Source organism: Pinus tabuliformis, chromosome 4_1 (genome assembly GCF_031772625.1).
Source record: "Pinus tabuliformis cultivar Carrire ecotype Pingquan chromosome 4_1, CPIR1, whole genome shotgun sequence".
Classification (NCBI taxonomy): Eukaryota; Viridiplantae; Streptophyta; class Pinopsida; order Pinales; family Pinaceae; genus Pinus; species Pinus tabuliformis.
The window spans coordinates 177896052-177915138 of record NC_142303.1 but is presented as its reverse complement, the minus strand read 5'-3'; positions in this window follow the sequence as shown (position 1 = coordinate 177915138).

Here is a 19087-nt window from a genome sequence, read left to right as displayed (position 1 = left end):
ACCTCCTATGTCCCTGTCATATGTTTTAACACCCCATTATCTATGTACCGTGCAACCTCATTGATGGTACCTTGCGAGAAATGAGAGATTAAGGAAAAGTTCTCCTCCAATCTCTTGGTGAGAGCATTTATCTCAGCATAAATGGTAGTCTCAAAGACATGCTTCCCTTTCTTCTTCTCGTCATCTCCCGTCTTCTTCTTCATTGGACATCTAGTTGAAAATTGGCCCATCTTGCCACAGTGGAAACACTTGATCTTACTCAAATCCTTTTTCTACTTTCCTTTCATTCTTGTTGCAAGTGCCACGTCCTAATCTGAAGCCTATCTGAGGCCTTCTTCTTCGTATGAATATCCTCGTCTCACAACTCTTCCTGAATGAAGTCTTCCCACAACCTATTTGAGTCTGACAAATTCTCTCTAGCAATGATCCCCTTGATGAAGGGTTTCTATTCCTCGGTGAACCCTTTCAAAGAAATCCTCACCATATCAAAATCTAAAATAGTCACACCGATGGCAGCAAGCTCATCTTTAACCTGATACAACCTCGTCAGATACGAAGTCACTCCTTCACCCTACAACATCTTGGTGGAATTCAACTTGTCCTCCAATACTAGTATCCGGTTCTTGTTCTTATTCTAGAACAAATTTTGAAGAGCCATCCACATCTCATGAGTAGAGTTCTTCCGAAAAAAATGTGGTATTAGGAAGTCCTCCACACCATATAGGATGATCAATATCGCCTTCATATCCAATTCCTCATATACTTCCAGCTCCTTAGGCTCATTTGGCTTCTTGATGGCTTTCTCGGCAAACTCCCAGATCATGTTGACCTGTAAGACCAACTTGATCCTTTCCTTCCTAGTTGGATAACCCTTCGAACCTATCCTCATACTGAAGACCAACCTACAACTTCAACATTGTAGTGAGCCCTTCACCTACAATGTGACCAACTCCCTCTTAATTTGTACTTCGTTGTGCACACTCTGATTTATTGTCCCTCAAAGTAACTCAGACACGCTCTGATACTATGTTTTTCTTCCATGTCACTAGTGTCTAGGACATAGTCTTAAATCAATGGCACTACCAAACCAAGTATCACAATAAGAATACTTTGCAACAATGGAAAAATATACACAAATAATCTACAAGTGTACAAAAATGTAGACAACTTTTTACAAAATTTACAATATGTACAATCAACCCAACTTCGTTATATTACATCATCTCATAATACAACTTTCTAGGGCTCCCATACTAGGGATAATGGCCCTCAAAATCCACTAGTATAAGAAAATACAAAATACAAGATACTTTGATGATCTAGCTTTTAATGTGCACCTCACAGCTTCTTTGTCATACCTTGTAACCCGTCGGTCCTTCTACTCCTAATTTTCTCACTAGTTTCTCCTTATTCCATCAAGGAACAACACATAGAGACTTCAAGAGGCTTCCCCCTATCACTTTTGCAAGTTTCTTTTGCTATAATGAACTTTGGCTTATCCAATCTACTCCTCTAGGCTGGCCAATACCTGAGCTCCAAAACTTCCTTCCTAGTGGCTTCCTTCATCCTTCCAAGAGCTACTCATATGCTCAATTCTTCACCCACCTATAGCTGCCAAGTTCCTTAATGTCAATCTGATCAAGGGTTACTTCTTAGGTCATCTAAATGCTACCCTCCAACAGTCCAAAGGTTCCCAATACAACTGTCAAACAATCAATGTAGAAACTGCCCACTGGTTAGGGCATCTAACTAGGTGGAAAGCGCCTTCTCTTTTGGCTACTACAGGCTACCAAATCTGTCCACACTAGGATAGTCTTCCCTAGCAACAATTAAACACAAAAAATCAACATACCTGTACTCATAGGCTGGTGCAACTGCTATAGGTTATCAATCTAGTTAGGGCATCAACAAAGTCCACATCAACCATCTCTAACCCCTTCAACAGTCATATCTTCTAGCTCGGATTGCCTCCTTTTCTTTGTTGCCTTCGATGCTTCATATTCCTCTGCTTTTGCACTAAGGAATAGACCTTACATTCCCTCCAACAAGCACAAAATAGGCCCGATATTCCTCTGTAATGGCTAAAATGCATGCGACCTACTAAAGCAAGGAGGATTTGCCATTAAACTTGCACCAAATAGCCCATAACTTACTCAGATTTCCACTGATGCACCCCAGCCTTGTCAAATCCACATAATAGACCTCAGATTAACCGTAATTCTCCTTGGCCCTCTCCTTCTTATGTTGTGGCTACCACAACTGATGTTTTCTCAATGAATTTCTCCCTTGGATGCTCAAATGAGCTCTCATTCACCTCATATTTATATCCAATCACGAAGGCGTCTTCAAATCATCCAAATGAGCTTGGCTAGCTATCATAAGGCCTCGAATCATTAGGCCAACCTTAATCAAGCCCACCTATTATCTTCAAAAATGAATATCTCATCATAGACAACTCAGAATTCGATGATTTTCATTGTCTTGGATTCCTCTCAACATCCTCTATCATCTCCATCCATCACATCTCCAAAAATCATCACATATTCACACTCACCAGCTTGGGTGCAAATCCCACACCTTGGGTTCCAAGCCCATAATGCCTTATTGTTTTACTCCAACCTCCAAACTGCAAACCTTAGGGCTTGGAGTACCTCCCAAGCTACCAAAAATCAACAAATGACACCTTTTATGTATTTGGGTGAAGTGTATAATTCCATTTCCTCTTTTATATGACTTTTGTAGTAATTTATTTTTTAACACTATTTTTTCAAGACTTAAAGATCAACAAGTAACCACTACTTTGCACTTGTTTGAAATTATTGTTTTCAATGATGTCAAAGAAAAAACAAGACTACCTATGTCAAGGATAAATATCGGAAAATAAAAATTGTTGGAAACATTTTTTTTGAAATTTTTATGCCCCATTTTGATATCCTATCTTTCAAGGCATTTTTACTCCAATTACCTAGTCAAATGGGATCATAGAATATATGGTTGGAAATCTTATTCTGGGAAATTTTCAATGGTATATGGAACTCCCTCTCCATAGGATTGAGGAGATATGAAATATTTTGTTAGGATGACCCAACCAAGTAAAGAAGACCAACTTAACTAGTATTACGAGTTATCCCCATAAAGTAAATGTAAAAAAGCTATAGATAAATGGCATAGGAGTTCATTTTAACACCAATCCATCAAAGAAGAGATGTGAGGTTGCAAGAGGAGCTGAAGAATAAATTTTGTGGTGATTCTTGGAGTCTAAAGGTGGAAACAAAAATGTGATTTATGGGGTGAACGAGCCATCTCATAATTTTCACTATAACTTTTCTTCTAAGATGTTTAGAAATGTGAAACTTGGAGGATACAAATATAATATATTCATGTAATCATGATTAAAATTTTAGACCTTGATTTGCTATAATTCCATAGATATGGTCTAAGGAAGTAACACTTCTTAAATAGTATTGAATCCTTTTTCACATAGGTCATCTTGAAATTTTCACTATAATTTTTTTTTCTAGGACGTTTCATAACGTGAAACTTGGAAGATACACATAGAACATCATAATGTACATGGGGTTCAAATTTCAAACCTTGGCGCACTGTAGTTTCAAAGATATTCTCTAAGGAAGTTACATTTCTAGAATGCTCCTCAAATCTTTTTCAAATAAATCATCTTGTAATTTTCACTATAGCTTTTGTTCTGACATTTTTTAAACTATGGAACTTAGAGGATACAGATAGAATATTTTCATGTACCTGTGGTTCAAATTACATACCTCGGTTCACTATAATTTTGGGGATATTATCTAAGGAAGTTAACTTCTTGAAAGATCCTAAAATATTCTCCAAACATGACAACTTGGTATTTTTGCTATATCTTTCTTTCTGTGATGTTTCAGAACCTAAAATCTAGAGGATTCAAAGAAGAGATATCAAGGTACTTGTGATAGAAACTTTAGAAGATGTTTTTCTATAATTTTGGAGATATTATACGAGGAAGTTAGTGTTCATGAATGCTCTTGAAACATGTTTAATATAGGTTAGCATTTGCTATAACTTTATTTATGAGATGTTTTAGGTTATGAAATTTGGACGAGATAGAGAAGAGATCTATAGGTACCTACAGTGGAAATTTCAGAATTAGATTTGAAAAATTGAATACATGGTACATTGTCAAAATTTATTCTTGGGAAAAAGCCAAAAGTTACAATTTTGAGGAGAAATAGAATTCGTGACGGAAGAAGCAACATAGAGACCTAGTGAGGGTAGAATTAACTAATAGAGCCTATAAATATAGAAGCAACAAAAAGACTTGGTGAAAGCAAAAGCAGTTAACAGACGATGTGAAGAATCAAGAAGAATTAGTCAAGTAAGTTGGTTCCTATGAATATTTGTAGTAGTGGGGATTAGTGTATCATGTAGGTTGGTGTCCATAAATAAGGAGAGGGGATTGGTGTCTCCTATAGGTTGATGCCTACATAGAAGCAAATGGACTTGTTGTCTCTTGTACTTTGGTTCCTACAAAAAAATATAAGGGTTTTGTGCTTCTTATAGGTTGGTGCCTACAAATTGATGTAATAGTTGATTTGTGCCTACAAGATATTTCATATAAATAATTTTTATGATTTTCACTTGTAAGGGTTCCACATATATCTTGTGTTACTTTTTAAGTTTATGAGACTAATGTTTTATGATTTTTTAATGGAAATAAATAAGTAATATTTTCATTATATTGATTCACCCCACAAAGCCCCTCTCAGTATAATTATGAATTCCAATATTTGGTATCAGAGTAGGTTCCTTTAGAAATATACTAACCACTGGAAGGCAATTACTAGAGGGACAAATGGCTAGCAAGGATAGTTTTTTCTCAAATAGATCCTTGCTATTTGATGGAAAAAAATATGTTTTCTAAAAGATAAGGATGAGAGCATATCTAATGTCTTTTGGTGTTGATGTATGGCTTTTTGTGGTAGATGGCTATAAATTTCCAATAATTACTCCAACAGATGTAGATAAGAGAAATGATTTTGGAAATAATGACAAAACAAACAATGCCATTATAAGTGGTCTTGATAATTCAAAACTTTTCAAGGTAATGCAATGTGAATATTCTAAGGGAATTTGGAACAAGCTTCAAAGAATCTACAAAGGAAATGAAAAGGTAAATAGGGTTCATGGGGGCTTCACTCAATGAACCTATGACACATCACATGTGTTCGTGGCCTACTAAACAATACCCCTAATTTGACTACATATTGGAAAATACCTCTAAAAATCACATTATTTAACCCCCTACCAATACAAACCCAATAAACCTTCCCAATTAAAAAACCTCAACTTTCACTAGATATTATTGGTATCCATTTTTTCATTAACATTTTTAATACCCTTTTATATTTTTTCTTTAACTTTGAGCTCCATATTTTATACTTTCCAATATAAAAACCATTTAGCCCCCTAATATATGCTCAATATATTAGGTCATTTTTTCCTCTATATATATCCCCCAATATGAATGCACGTGGTATGGTATTTCTCTCCCAATGAAGCCCCCGTGACATGATTAGACTTCAAACTCACAAAATGAAATTAGAAATTTTAAAGATGAATGAAGAAAATACATTGCATTTTTTTTTACTTCAAGAAGAGGAAGTTGTGAATGCTATGAAAGGATTGGGTGAAAAGATTACATAACCAATAATTGTTCAAAAATTGTTGAAATATCTTCCATTGACGCTTAATCAAAGGTTTCAGTGATTTAAGAAATGAAAGAACTAGAAAATATGAAGATGGTTGAAATACATGGAATCCTCACTACATATTAAATGAGAACAAGAAAAGAGAACTCATTATTAAACGAAGCATCGTTCAAATTATTAAAGAAAATAAAAGGAAAAAAGGACCATAATCCTTCCAATTCTTAATGAGATGAATAAGAAGCTCAATTTGTGAGAAATTTGAAAAGAGGATCTTAAAAATATAAAGGTAAGCTACCATTCAAATGTTTTGAGTGTGGTAGAATAGGAAATTATGCTTCTAAATTTCCATATGTAAAATTGAAAGATATTGATGATGAAAGAGAACATAGAAATAGAGGAAAATTTCATAAAAATAAGAAGGGAAGATCTCTAAAGAAGAAAATATTATATTTCAAGGAAGATGACAACTCATCATAAGACAATGATGAATATGCATCTACTGATGACAAATAATAATTTCTAATCATGGCCTTGGAAAATCAGGTATTAGATTCAAAAGAAGAAGATGTTGATAGGGAGATAGATTTTGGAGGAGAGCTTATCAATGCCTTAAAAGAAAAAAAAAAGACTCAAAAGAAAGAATAAAAAGCTAAAGTATTAATTACGAAAGCATGAAAATAAAGATCTCGATTTGGGTGAAGCATCATTCATCCTCTTAAAGACAGAATTACACGTGGCGACGAAAAAAACGATACACTCATAAGTCATTTAAAAGAAAAAGGAAAGAAAATGTGAGATGATAGAAGTAGAGGTTGTATCCTTAAGAAATAATATAGAGAAGGAAAATGTTTATCTAAATATGAACATAAATTTTGAAAAAGGGACTAAATCATTAGACAAAATTATCTTCTAGTGGAGATCTCCCTCTACTAAAATAGGTCTTGGTTTTAAAGAATATCATGAGATGTTCAAAGGAGAATTAAGCTCAAAGACACTACATGACGAAGAACCTAAAATCTATGCCAATGTGCTCAAAGGATCTAGCAACAATGGAAACAAAGTAAAAAATGAAGCTAAGGATCGACAAAGACATGACCCTATCAACAACACAAATAGAAATAGGAAGGAAAGTGAAGAATAATTGAGATCTAGGAATGGATTCAAAAGATTTTCTCCACCAAGAAGGCTCATCACATCCAGATATGAAAATTCCTTTCATGGTTATTTCTTTTCATACAATTTAATTTTGGTCATAAGGTAATATATTGCAAATATTATGTCATAAATGATTGTATTAGTAATAGAGGCACAAGATATTATAAGACCCCAATGAATGACTATGAAAGCAACAAATCTAGAAATCCTTATGAAGGCAATTACAATTCATTTACCCCTCTATTGGATTATTTTGAATGCTAAAAATGTAGTAGTTATGGAAATAAATCAAGTGAGTATATAAGTAGCTCAATAAGGCCTCCCAAGCAAAACAAGCAAGAAGAATTCACAAATATTTGGAAAAAGAGGCAAGAAAGACAAAAAGAGTGTGGATTTGTACTATATGTTCAACACTAAGGAAAACAATGGTACATTGATAGTGGATGCTCCAAGCACATGAGTGGAGATAAGAGAAAATTTCTATATATAAAGGAAGACAAAGGAGGAATTCTTGCTTTTGTAAACAATGCATCAGCCAGAAAAGTGGGTAAAGGGACAATCATCATCGATAATGGAAAACCTAAATCTCAAAATTTTTTGTATGTTGATGGTCTAAAACATAATCTTTTAAGTGATATCCAAATGTGCGATCAAGGATATAATGTCATGTTTTATTCAATAGGATGTGAAATCAAGAAGGTAGGTTATGGAAAAGTGGTGTCAAATGCAACAAGAACCTTAAGTGATGTATACATATTAGGTGGAGCAATAGAAATTTGTTGCATGGGGAAATTGGATGAAAGTTGTTTATGGAATAGAAGGTTGGGTCACATCAACTTCGATCATCTTAGTAAAATCAATGAGAATGGGGCAGTATGAGACATGCCTAAGATTTCAAATCCATGTAATATTATTTGTAAGGCTTGTTAACATGGGAAGCTAGCCCGAGCCTACTTGAAGACAAATGATCACTCATTAGCAAGGCCATTAGAAATTGTTCCTATAGATTTGTATGGGCCCACAAAAAAAAAACTCTTAGGGGTGAAAGTTACTTCATGTTGATAATAGATTATTATAATAGAATGGGAGGGGTTGGTTTGCTTAAAGAAAAATCTGAAGCATTTGAAAAGTTTAAAATATTCAAAGCCCAAATTTAGATTGAAACTAATTTAAAAACAAAGTTCTTGAGATCTAATATAGGAGAAGAATTTACTTCCAATGAATTCAATAAAAAAATTGAATAACATGTGATCAACAAACATATCTCAATAGCAAAAACCCCTTAGTATAATGGATTTGTCAAAATATAAAATAGAGTTACGCAAGAACGAACAAGAACTATGATTGATGATGACAATGTTCCAAACACCTTTTTGGGAGAAGTTATTCATACATCAGTTAATATACTAAATAAGGATCACATTAGAGTAAAAATAAACAAAACTGCCTAAGAAATATGGAAAAGTAAATCTGCTTCAATATTTTTTTTCAAGGTATTTAGAAGCACATTTTATATCAAGATAAATGAAGACAACATGGAGAAATTTCATTCTAGAGCAGATGAAGAAATCATTATTGGGTACTCTTTCAAGAGAAAAGGCTACAATTGCTACAATAAAAGATTACGTAGGATAGTTGAAAGAATTGATTTGAGAATAGATGAAACATTACCTCATGAAGAAAAACGAAGAAATGAATAGTCAAAAGAGATAATAAAGATAGAACTTGAACATAAAGATCGAGAAAAACAAGATCAAGAGGAATGAGAGGAAGAACCTCCACATATAAAGACTCCCTTAAGGTATGTTTAGAAGGTTCATCTTAGTGATATGGATTCATAGGTTTAGACTAGAAGGAAATTAATAAGCACAACAAGGCATGGAAACCTTTCCTTATTCTACAAAATAAAACCAAAAAAAAAATTGAATCCCGCGAGATAACCATTTGGTTAATTCTATGGAGGAAGAGATAGACCATATTAAGAAAAATAATACATGGAAAGATTTTCCTAAACCAAAATAAAAGAATATTAATGACACTAAGTGGATCTCTAAGAACAAACTAAAGGAGGATGGACAGATAGTGAGGAATAAGGCTAGATTAGTTTGCAAATTGTATGCATAATTGGAAGGTGTTGATTTTGAAGAAACCTTTACTCCTTTAGCTATAATCAAAGCGTTTAGAATGTTTTTGGATTTTTCTTGTTTCAATTAGTTCAAAGTCTATCAAATATATGTCAAATAAAGCTTCCTAAATGGTGATTTAGAGGAAGAAATATATATTAAACAAACCTAAGGATTTCAATTGTCAAGAGATGAAAACGATGTGTGTATATTGAAGAAAGAATTGTATGTTCTAAATCATGCTCCTAGGGCTTTGTAATCAAGACTTGAAAAGTATCTACAACAACGAGGATTCAAAATAGGAACAATAGACATCAATATTTATATCAAAATACATAATGAAAATTTGTCAAGTATTATGGTATATGTAGATGATATCATTTTTAGAAGTGATATTTATCTAATGATTCAAAAGTTTCCAACATAGATGCAAAAGGAGTTTGAAATGTCGATGCTGGGAGAATTGTATTTCTTCCTAGGATTTCACTTAATGACTCAATCAGACGAAGCTATATTCAATTCCCAAACAAAGTATCTAAAGGAAATTTTAGAGATATTTTCCATGGAAAATTGTGCACCTATCAACACTTTTGTGGTCACAGGATGAAAGTTGAGTAAAGAGGATGAATCCCTTGATGCAAATCAAACTATGTATAGGGAAATGATTAGAAGCTTACTATATTTGACAACTCAAGGCCATATATTATGCAAGCAATAGGATTGGTTGCAATATTTCAATCTGCACCAAAGGAGACACATGTTTAAGAAGTTAAAAGAATATTTTGATATTTGAAGAGAACTCTTGACTCTGGCCTATCGCACTCAAGAAGAAAATACTTTAATTTAATAACATATACTAATGTAGATTAGGTAGAAAGTGTAGATGGCAAGAAACGCACAAGTGAAGGAGCATTCTTTTTGGGAAATTATTTAATGTCATGGTTGAGCAAGAAACAAACCTCAATCTCCCTATCTGTAACCAAATTTGAATACATTGTAGAAACATGTTGTGCTCAATTTCTATGGATGAAGCTAACTCTTAATGATACCAAGATAAAATATGATCATCCAATATCAATTGTTTGTGATAATACAACCGAAATCAAAATTCCGAAGAACCTTGTGATGCATTCAAATAAAAAACACAATCCGATTAAGTACCACTTTCTAAGAGAGTATGTAGCTGAAGAAGGTGTTAAAATAGAAAACATTTCTACCATGGAACAAGTTACAAATATATTTACTAAACCTCTTCCTAAAGAATCATTTGAAACATAATTTTTTATAGATATGAATTAGTAGCCAAAAGTGAAGTAAAAGGTGAAATTCAATTGGATAGAAAATAAAAAGGGGGGAAGTATAAAATAAAGAGAAACATCACTTTAGGGTGAGTAATGCTTTAATGTTGAAAGAGTTAAGTTGTAGAAAAAAGGAAGAATAATCCCAAGGGAAGTAGTCCAAAAAAAAAAAAAAAAGTAATTTTAAGCATAGGGGGATAATTTTTAAGAGAAGTTGTAGTTATTGAGAGAAGTTATAAATAAAGGAAGAGTTGTAGTCACTAAGAGAAGTTTCAAATAGAGGAAAAGTTGCAAACACTAAGAAAAGCTATATATTGAAGAAAAGTTACAATAAGAAGAAACGAGGGTTTAGGGAAACCATCCCTTTGTCATCGATTTCAAAAGAGAAGGAGTTACACACACAAGGAGAATTGCGAACATGGAGAGTATTACAATATTATTATAGAATTGACTAAGGGTTGCCATGGATTAAAAAGGGGGAGATTGTTGGAAATATTTTTTTCATTGATATCAATTATAGGAGAGACTACTTATTCCAATATAAAGATTGGAAAATTAATACTATTGGAAATATTGATTTTGGACTTTTGATGCCCCATTTTGATACCCTATATTTGAAGGCATTTTTATGTCGATTACCTAGCTCCAATAAAAGAATAGAACATGTTGTTGGAAATATTATTTTTATATATTTCGAATGTTATATGGAACTCCCTCTAACTCCATAGGAATGAGAAGATATGAAATATTTCGTTCGGATGACCCAACCAGTTTTACAATTTATTTGCACAAAGTGAATGTAAACACACTATAAGTAAAGGGGATATGAATTCATTTTAATGCCAATCCATCAAATGAGAGATATGAAGTTGAATAAAAGTTGAGGAAAAAAATTGGGGTGATTCTTGGAGTCGAGAGGTGGAAGAAAATGTGATTTATGGGGTGAATGTGTCATTTGAAAATTTTTGCTATAACTTTTATTTTGGGATGTTTTGGAATGTAAAAATTGGAGTACGCCAATATATGATATTCATGTACTTTTGGTTCAAATTTCAGACCTTCTTTCGCTATAATTCCAAAGATGCGGTCTAGGGAAGTTAGGCTTTTTGAATGCTCCTGAAATCTTCTTCAAACAGGCTAGCTTGGAATTTTCACTACAATTTTATTATGGGTTGTTTCAAATAGTGAGACTTGGAGGATATTGATAAAGTATTTTCATGTACCTATGGTTAAAATTTCAGACCTTGATGCACTATAATTTCGTAGATATGCTCTAAGGAAGTTAGTCTTCTTGAATGCTCCTGAAATCTTCTTGAAACATGTCAACTTGTAATTTTCACTAGACCTTTCATTCTAGGATGCTTCAAACTGTGAAACTTGTAGGATAAAGACAAAATATCATCATTTACTAGTGGTTAAAATGATATACCTTGGTTTTCTATAATTTCATAGATATTCTATATGGAAAGTAGGATTCTTGAATGCTTATGAAATCTTCTTCAAATATGATAACTTCGTATTTTCACTATATATTTCTTTCAATGATGTTTTATAATCTAAAATATGGAGGAGATAGAGAAGAGATCTCAAGGTACTTGTGATAACAATTGTAGACCTTGTTTCACTATAATCCTAGAGATATGATATGAGGAAGTTAGTGTTATTGAGTGCTCCTAAAACATGCTTCCAGGCTAGGTTGACATTTTTGATATAACATTTTTTTGAGATGTTTCATACTACGAAATTTGGATGAGAAAGATAAGATATACCTAGGTACCTATGGTATAAATTTCATAATCATATTTACAAAATTGAATATGTGGTATATTGTGAAAAATTATTATTTGGAAAAATCCAAAAGCAACAAGTTTCAGGACAAGTGGAATTGGTGAAGGAAGAAGTAGAATGTAAATCTAGTGAAGGAAAAAATAACTAATATAGATGGCGAAGACAAAAGAAGAAAGAAGACTTGTTGAAAGTAGTAGCAACTAACAAAGACTGTGAAGAACCAAACAAACTCATTCAAGTAGGTTTGTTCCTACAAATATTTGTAGTAGTGGGAATGAGTAACTCTTGCATGTTGGTACCCACAAAGAAGCAAATGGGATTGGGGTCTCCTATAGGTTGGTTCCTACAAAGTATAAGAGGGGATTGGTGTCTCTTATAGGTTGTTTCCTACAAAGATGAAAAGGGGACTAACGTCTCCTATAGGTTGGCTTCTATAAATTAATTGAGGGAAATGGTGTTTCCTATAGGTTGGTACCTACAAATTGATGTAATAGTATGTTGGTGTCTACAAGCGATATTTCATATAGACTTTTGTGGTTTTCTCCCCTAAGGGTTTCCACGTATGTGTTGTGTTACTTATTCAATTTATGAGACTGAATTTTTATGATGTTTGAATGGAATTAAATAAGTAAAAAATATCATTATATTTATTCACTCCCCCACTCTAATTAGAATGGTGAATTCCAACGGACACATCTTATCCTTATAACCCAAACTGTGATATTTAATTTAACACTTCTAATGCACACTTATTATTTTTCATTTCTACAACCATGACTGGTCCAGGAGGATCCGTCGATTCAATTGCACAGGTGTTCAAGTGTCATCATCGGTGTTCAGTGTCGTCGTCGCTTCAGTTTAGCTGCGACAGTGTTGGTTATGATCAGGTTTTTCAAGTAATGTTCATAGGTTTACATGGCGTTCAGCGGAGATGGTTTAGCACCTGGTTGTTGAATTGTGTTCGTCGATAGTTCCACCAATATTGATTGACGACATGTGTTTTTGTCATTCGACTTTGCAGGGTTGGTGTCGACATGGTTGGTCATCCATCACAGAAGTTGATATGTCATTAGGGTTGTCATCGTGGCAAAAGATCAATATCGTCATTTGTCGACAATAGACATGTGGCTTTATGTCACATTGTGATGAAATATTGTAAAAGGGTTTTTAAAATTCTAGACCTAAACCCTAATCCTACATCTATGTCCTAATGACTAAAACTAAACCTAAAACCCTGATCAAATTCATGCCTTACAAACCATTTTTTTGTGTAAATCAGCATTTGTATTAAGACAAATATCTATCTATATATATATATATATATATATATATATCTATATATATCTATATATATATATATCTATATATATCTATATATATATATATATATATATATATATATATATATATATATATATACATATATATATATATATATATATATATATACATATATATATATATATATATATATATATACATATATATATATATATATATATATATATATAGATATATATATATATATCTATAGATATATATATATATATCTATAGATATATATGGATATATAGTACAAAAAGGTCTGCCCGTGCAGACTAAAGATCAACATCCTTGCCCGATTCCAGCCAATCCAAACTTACTAGACTGTTAAAAATCCCCAAGGCACACCACGCAGGGCGGCACTGAGAGGCTGGGGACGACAAAAACAGAATTCCAACTGAGAGAATGTCAAAACAGAGACCTATCCAACTCGAGTTCCTCCAATACTAGCAAGGAAAACTAAGATAAAGACTGTTAAACAGAAAGACAGAGTGTTGAAACATGACATATAGACTCGCTGAGCCGAAACAGAAAAGAACTGACCCAAGACCCATGAAAATACACAGAGACTCTTCAAGCTTCCCATTACAGTTCCAGACCAATATAATCCTTGGTGGAGGAATCCTGGCTAGTCGAAGTTGTGGCTCTGCCAGCTTGAGGTGGCCGCTTCCCCTGACTAGTGCCCATGGTTTCCTCTGCCCCTTCCCCCACGACAGCAACTTCCTTGCAAATGGAATGCCTCAGAAGGCTAATCAACACTGTTAACTTCTTGGTGATGGTACCAAATTGTTGCTCCAAAGCACTGATTTTGAAGTCCAGAGCTTCCAAAACTGCTGTGTGATCCGCAGAAATTACAGAAATAGCCTGGTTAGCCTGACGAGCCTGATTGAGATACTCCCCTTGCATGCTGATTGCTTTTGCTAACATTGTTTTCATACGCCACATCTCCGCCTGAGTGCGGACATACTGCGTTGCTCGTGTTGACGTTGTGCCAGGATCCTGAACCCACTCCATATCCTTTTCCATATCATTATCCTCCAGATTTTCTTCCTCTTCAACAACAATAGCTTCCAACTCCTCTATTTTGCGTTTTTCCTTCTGCGAGGTCCTCGTTTCGTATGCCTCCCAAGCCTGCTGCAGGTCTTTGTTGGCCAAAGCATTCCTGCTGCCTTCACGCACCATCCTCCTGTGACTAAGAATAGATAGAAACCTCCTTATGAGAGCACAATTGAGATGATGTAGGTGAAATTCGGAGATCAGAGAAATGCTCTTGTAGTTGGGGATGGGAATTATAGAGGGATGAGCCCTTGAGTCACTTGAGGCTCCCCATCTTGTCACCTAATGCTCGCATGTCCCTACATGATTATTTTTGCTTCGAGGATCACAATATTGTTGATGGGCCAGATCCTTGTTATTATATTTGCCCCGCTTGAACCTTTTCGGTAAGTGCCATGTGGCTATTATTTTAATTTTATGCCTGCAGAGTTCATACTTATTATTCATGGAGCTCCTAAGATCTGCCCCGACCTGCTTGTGCATTAAATGCCCCTACCATTCGTGTACTACTTTCACCTGTCTACCCTTTTTCCTTACTTCCCTTCGATTGGATGGCATCATTCTCCACTACTGGTGAAGATCTTCGTACCCCTGGCCTTATCTTTCGTTAAAAATGTCTTGCCTCGAAAGTAGTGTGTACCTACTTCTCAGCTCCATGTAGGTGATGTCCTGCCAACAACTGTCCAAGACGACTGTGGGATTATCTATGCCATGGTTTGCCAAGTGATCTGCTACAGTGTTAGCTTTGCGTCTAACTGCCTGAAAGATTAAGTTGTTCAGCCAAGAGAGATGTTCGGCAATGTTCTCTGTCACCTTGGATAACCTCCAGTGCTGAGTGACCTTACTCACTTTGGTTCTCGAATACAGTTTTCTCGTTGCTGTAATAGCCAGCTAAGAGTCCCCTTCTACTACAGCTGCACCCACTTTTAGATGCCTGAGAATTCTCAAGCCCTGTTCCAACGCTGCAAACTCCATTTCATTGTTAGTCCCTTCCCCCAGAGCTCGACTGTAGATGTACTGTATACTACCTTCACTATCCCTGAGAACCCCTCCAATGCTAGCAGGTCCCAGATTTCCCCTTGAGGCTCCATCGAAATTGAGCTTGAGGAAACCTAAAGGCAGTCGCTTCCAGGTGTTCATGCTAGTGTTCAACTCCTGCCGACAAATCGAGGAGGAAGAAAAGTTTCCCTTGTCAAGGTTAAAAGCTTTCAAAATTTGTAAGTCTGCATTTGAAATGTTTGTGTCTTGTTCTATCCTTCCTTTGGCGAGAACCGTCTGCTTGACATTTTGGAGAATTGTCTCTATTAAGTGGTTTAAATTTCTCATTTCGTTTAGGAATACTCTTCGATTCCTCTCTTTCCAAATTGACCATGCAATGAACCCTGGTAGGAGTTTCCAAATGGTGTTAACCAGGTGATTATTGGAGAAATTACTCCTCCAGTCCTCGATGGTTTCTTGAATAGAATTCATGACCCTGTCCGTCTTTTGAAGTATGGTTTCCACCCATTTCCATAAACTGTCTGCCCAGTCACAGGTGTTGAAGAGGTGATTCATGGTTTCCTCTTCCTTTCCACACATGGGGCATCGTGAAGAGCCTAAGAACCCTTTTTTCCGGAGATTCTCCCAAGTAAGTGTTCTTCTGTGCATTAGGAGCCAAAGGAAAGTTTTGATTTTTGGCCAGAGCTGGGAATCCCAAACTTTGTTGCACCATTTGACCTTTTCTTCCTGCTCTAAGTTTTCTAAGTGAGTTCTGGCTTCTTTGAGCATGAAGTTACCTCCTTCTAGCTTCCCCCATTGTAATTGGTCCCTATCTTCTGCTATCCTTATCCTTCGCTTGTCTAGTTGTGTTCTCATGTTCCTCATACTGTTATGTTCCTCGTTTATGTCCTCTGTTTCATTGAATATCTAGGTTCTCCACACCCGGTCCCTTTCATTAGGCTTCCAATAATGATTCACTGTAGTTCGCCCTAGCTCCTGGTTATTTCTTTTGCAATCTGCAAACTCAGGCCTTTCCAACTTGGGGAGTTGTTGCCATGCATCCTCCCAAAAAAGGGCGGTTTTCCCATCCCGAATTTCCCAAAAGCTATGTTCCTGGATAATTTGCCGGTTGTTTCTTGCTAGGTTCCAGATGGGTGAGCCTTCTGGGTTTTCTTGCATTCTGATTAGGTACTGGGAACTATAATTTGGAGCGTACTTTTCCTTCCAATGTTTGGCCCAAGGTAAATTAGGTTCTTTCAGCCACTTCCACCATAACTTAGCACCACAGGCTCGGTTAATCGTGGAAGGATCTTGTAAATTCAACCCTCCCAGGTGTTTAGGTTTGCAAAGTTTGTTCCACGCTATCAGTGACCATTTTCTCTTCTCTGAGTTTCCCGACCAGAGAAATGTCCTTTGGATGGCCCTTATCTTTTGCAGAACTCCCTTGGGAGCTGGAATAATGGACAACATATATTGAGGTATGACCTGGAGGACTACTTTGGTTAAAATCAGTCTTCCTGCAAAATTAAGGGCCCTATGGGTCCAATGATGACATATTTTCTCCAGATTGGCTAGGATCTTTTCCCAGTGAATTTTTTGCCAAGGTTTGTCAGTCAACGGTGCTCCTAGATATTTTGAGGGGAGGCTGCTTCTTCGGAAGCCTAGAATTGAGGAGAGATTTTTTTGCACAGCTAAATGAGTATTGAAAAAGAAGATAGAAGATTTCGATAGATTTAGCTCCATACCTGATGCTTGGCTAAAGAGATTGAGAATCCTTTTGTAGCCCAAGGCTTCTTTGACTGTGGGAGTGCCATGCAGCATCGTGTCATCAACAAATTGTTGGTGGGTAGTTGCTGGAATAGAGGGCAGGGGTTGTAGTCCTTTAATAACTCCTTCCTCCTTAGCTTTGTGGATAAGTCTGCTTAACCCTTCCATCAAGATCACGAAGAGGAAGGGGGATAACGGATCACCTTGTCTAAGACCTCGCGAAGGAGAGAATTGTGCAGAAGGGGCTCCATTCACCAGAATAGAAAATCTGGGAGATTTGACCAAAGCTAGAATCCAAACTATCTAATGTTTAGCAAAGCCAAAGGCTTTCAATATTGTTGCCAGATAATGCCAGTTGAATTTGTCGTACGCCTTTGACAGATCTAGTTGCATCAACATACCTGCTTTCTTCCGAGTTTGAAGAGTGTGAATCATCTCCTGTGCCAGAAGGACATTGTCTCCCCTCCACATAGCCGGATTGCTCTTCTGAGATAAGGCCCAGAAGTATGATTTCATTCTATTAGCTATTACTTTGGAAATGATCTTGTAAACGACATTGCACAGCGCTATCAATCAAAACTTTGAGGGGTTATTAGCTTCTTCCTCTTTAGGAATCAGGGCTAGGAAGGTGGAATTGAGGGACTTGAGGATTGAGGCAGATCGTCGGGAATCCTCCACAACCTCCCAAACTTCTGTTTTGACTATTTCCCAACAAGCTTTGTAGAAGTTAATGGTAAAACCATCAGGCCCAGGAGCTTTATCATTGGGCATTTCTTTCACGGCCTCTTCCACTTCTTCCATGGAAATTTCCTGAGTTAGAGCTACGTTCTGCTCCGATGTGATCAGCTTGGGAATTGAGGAGATAAGTTCATCAATGGCCTCCGTTATGTCAACTTCAAATTCTTGAGCTATGCTACTGAAGTGTGTAGTAAGCAGGTTAGCAATTTCTTGATGTGTCTGTACCATGGCTCCCTGATTGTCTTTAAGGCTAAGGATTTTATTAGCTCCTCTGTGGTCAATAGCTGATCTGTGGAAGAATTTTGTATTATGTTCTCCTTCCTTAAGCCACTGGACTCAAGATTTTTTCTTCCACAGAGTTTCCTCCTATTGGCAACGAAGTTTCCAGTCCTGCATCAACTTATTTTCCTTGCTCACAGTTTCTAGGTTTATGGTCCCTTTGATCCATCCTTCATGTATCTGCTCTAATTTCTCCTCTAGTTTCTGTTTTTCCTTGAATATGTTCCCAAAAACTGCTTTATTCCAGATTTTGATCTTGTCTTTAATTTATTTCAACTTACCTTGTAATCTATACATTTTGGTGCCTTTAATGCCCACAGGTTCTTTCCACCATTGTTCAATTTGCTGTATGAAATCAGGATGGGTGAGCCAGAATTTTTCGAATCTAAAAGGTTTATTTCTTAGAGTGCCCTGTATAATAGCTGTCAATGTGATGGGCCAATGGTTTGACCCTCCGCTGGGAAGAATATTTGATTCTACTATGATTCCTTCCAGCAATATATTTTCTGAAACCAGAAATCTATCTAGACGAGAAGCTATTTTCCTTTCACCTCCCCTTCTATTGTTCCATGTGAAAACACCACTTCTGGGAAACACATCCACTAGCTTAGCCGTCTTGATGAAGTCTAGGAAGGCTTCAGAGTCTTTGTTGAGTTTCCTTATACCTCCTTTCTTTTCCATGAGGGTGGTTATCATGTTGAAGTCCCCTCCTATGATTGCCTTTGCTTGAGGATACCTTAGCTTTAGGTTGAGCAGAGTTCTCAAAAAAAGAAGCTTGTCCTCTTGCTTTTGTGGACCATAGACATTGGTGCACAGATAGGTCTCAGAGTTTCCTACAACTTGAGCTTCTACAGCTATGAAAGATCTGGCTGCCTCA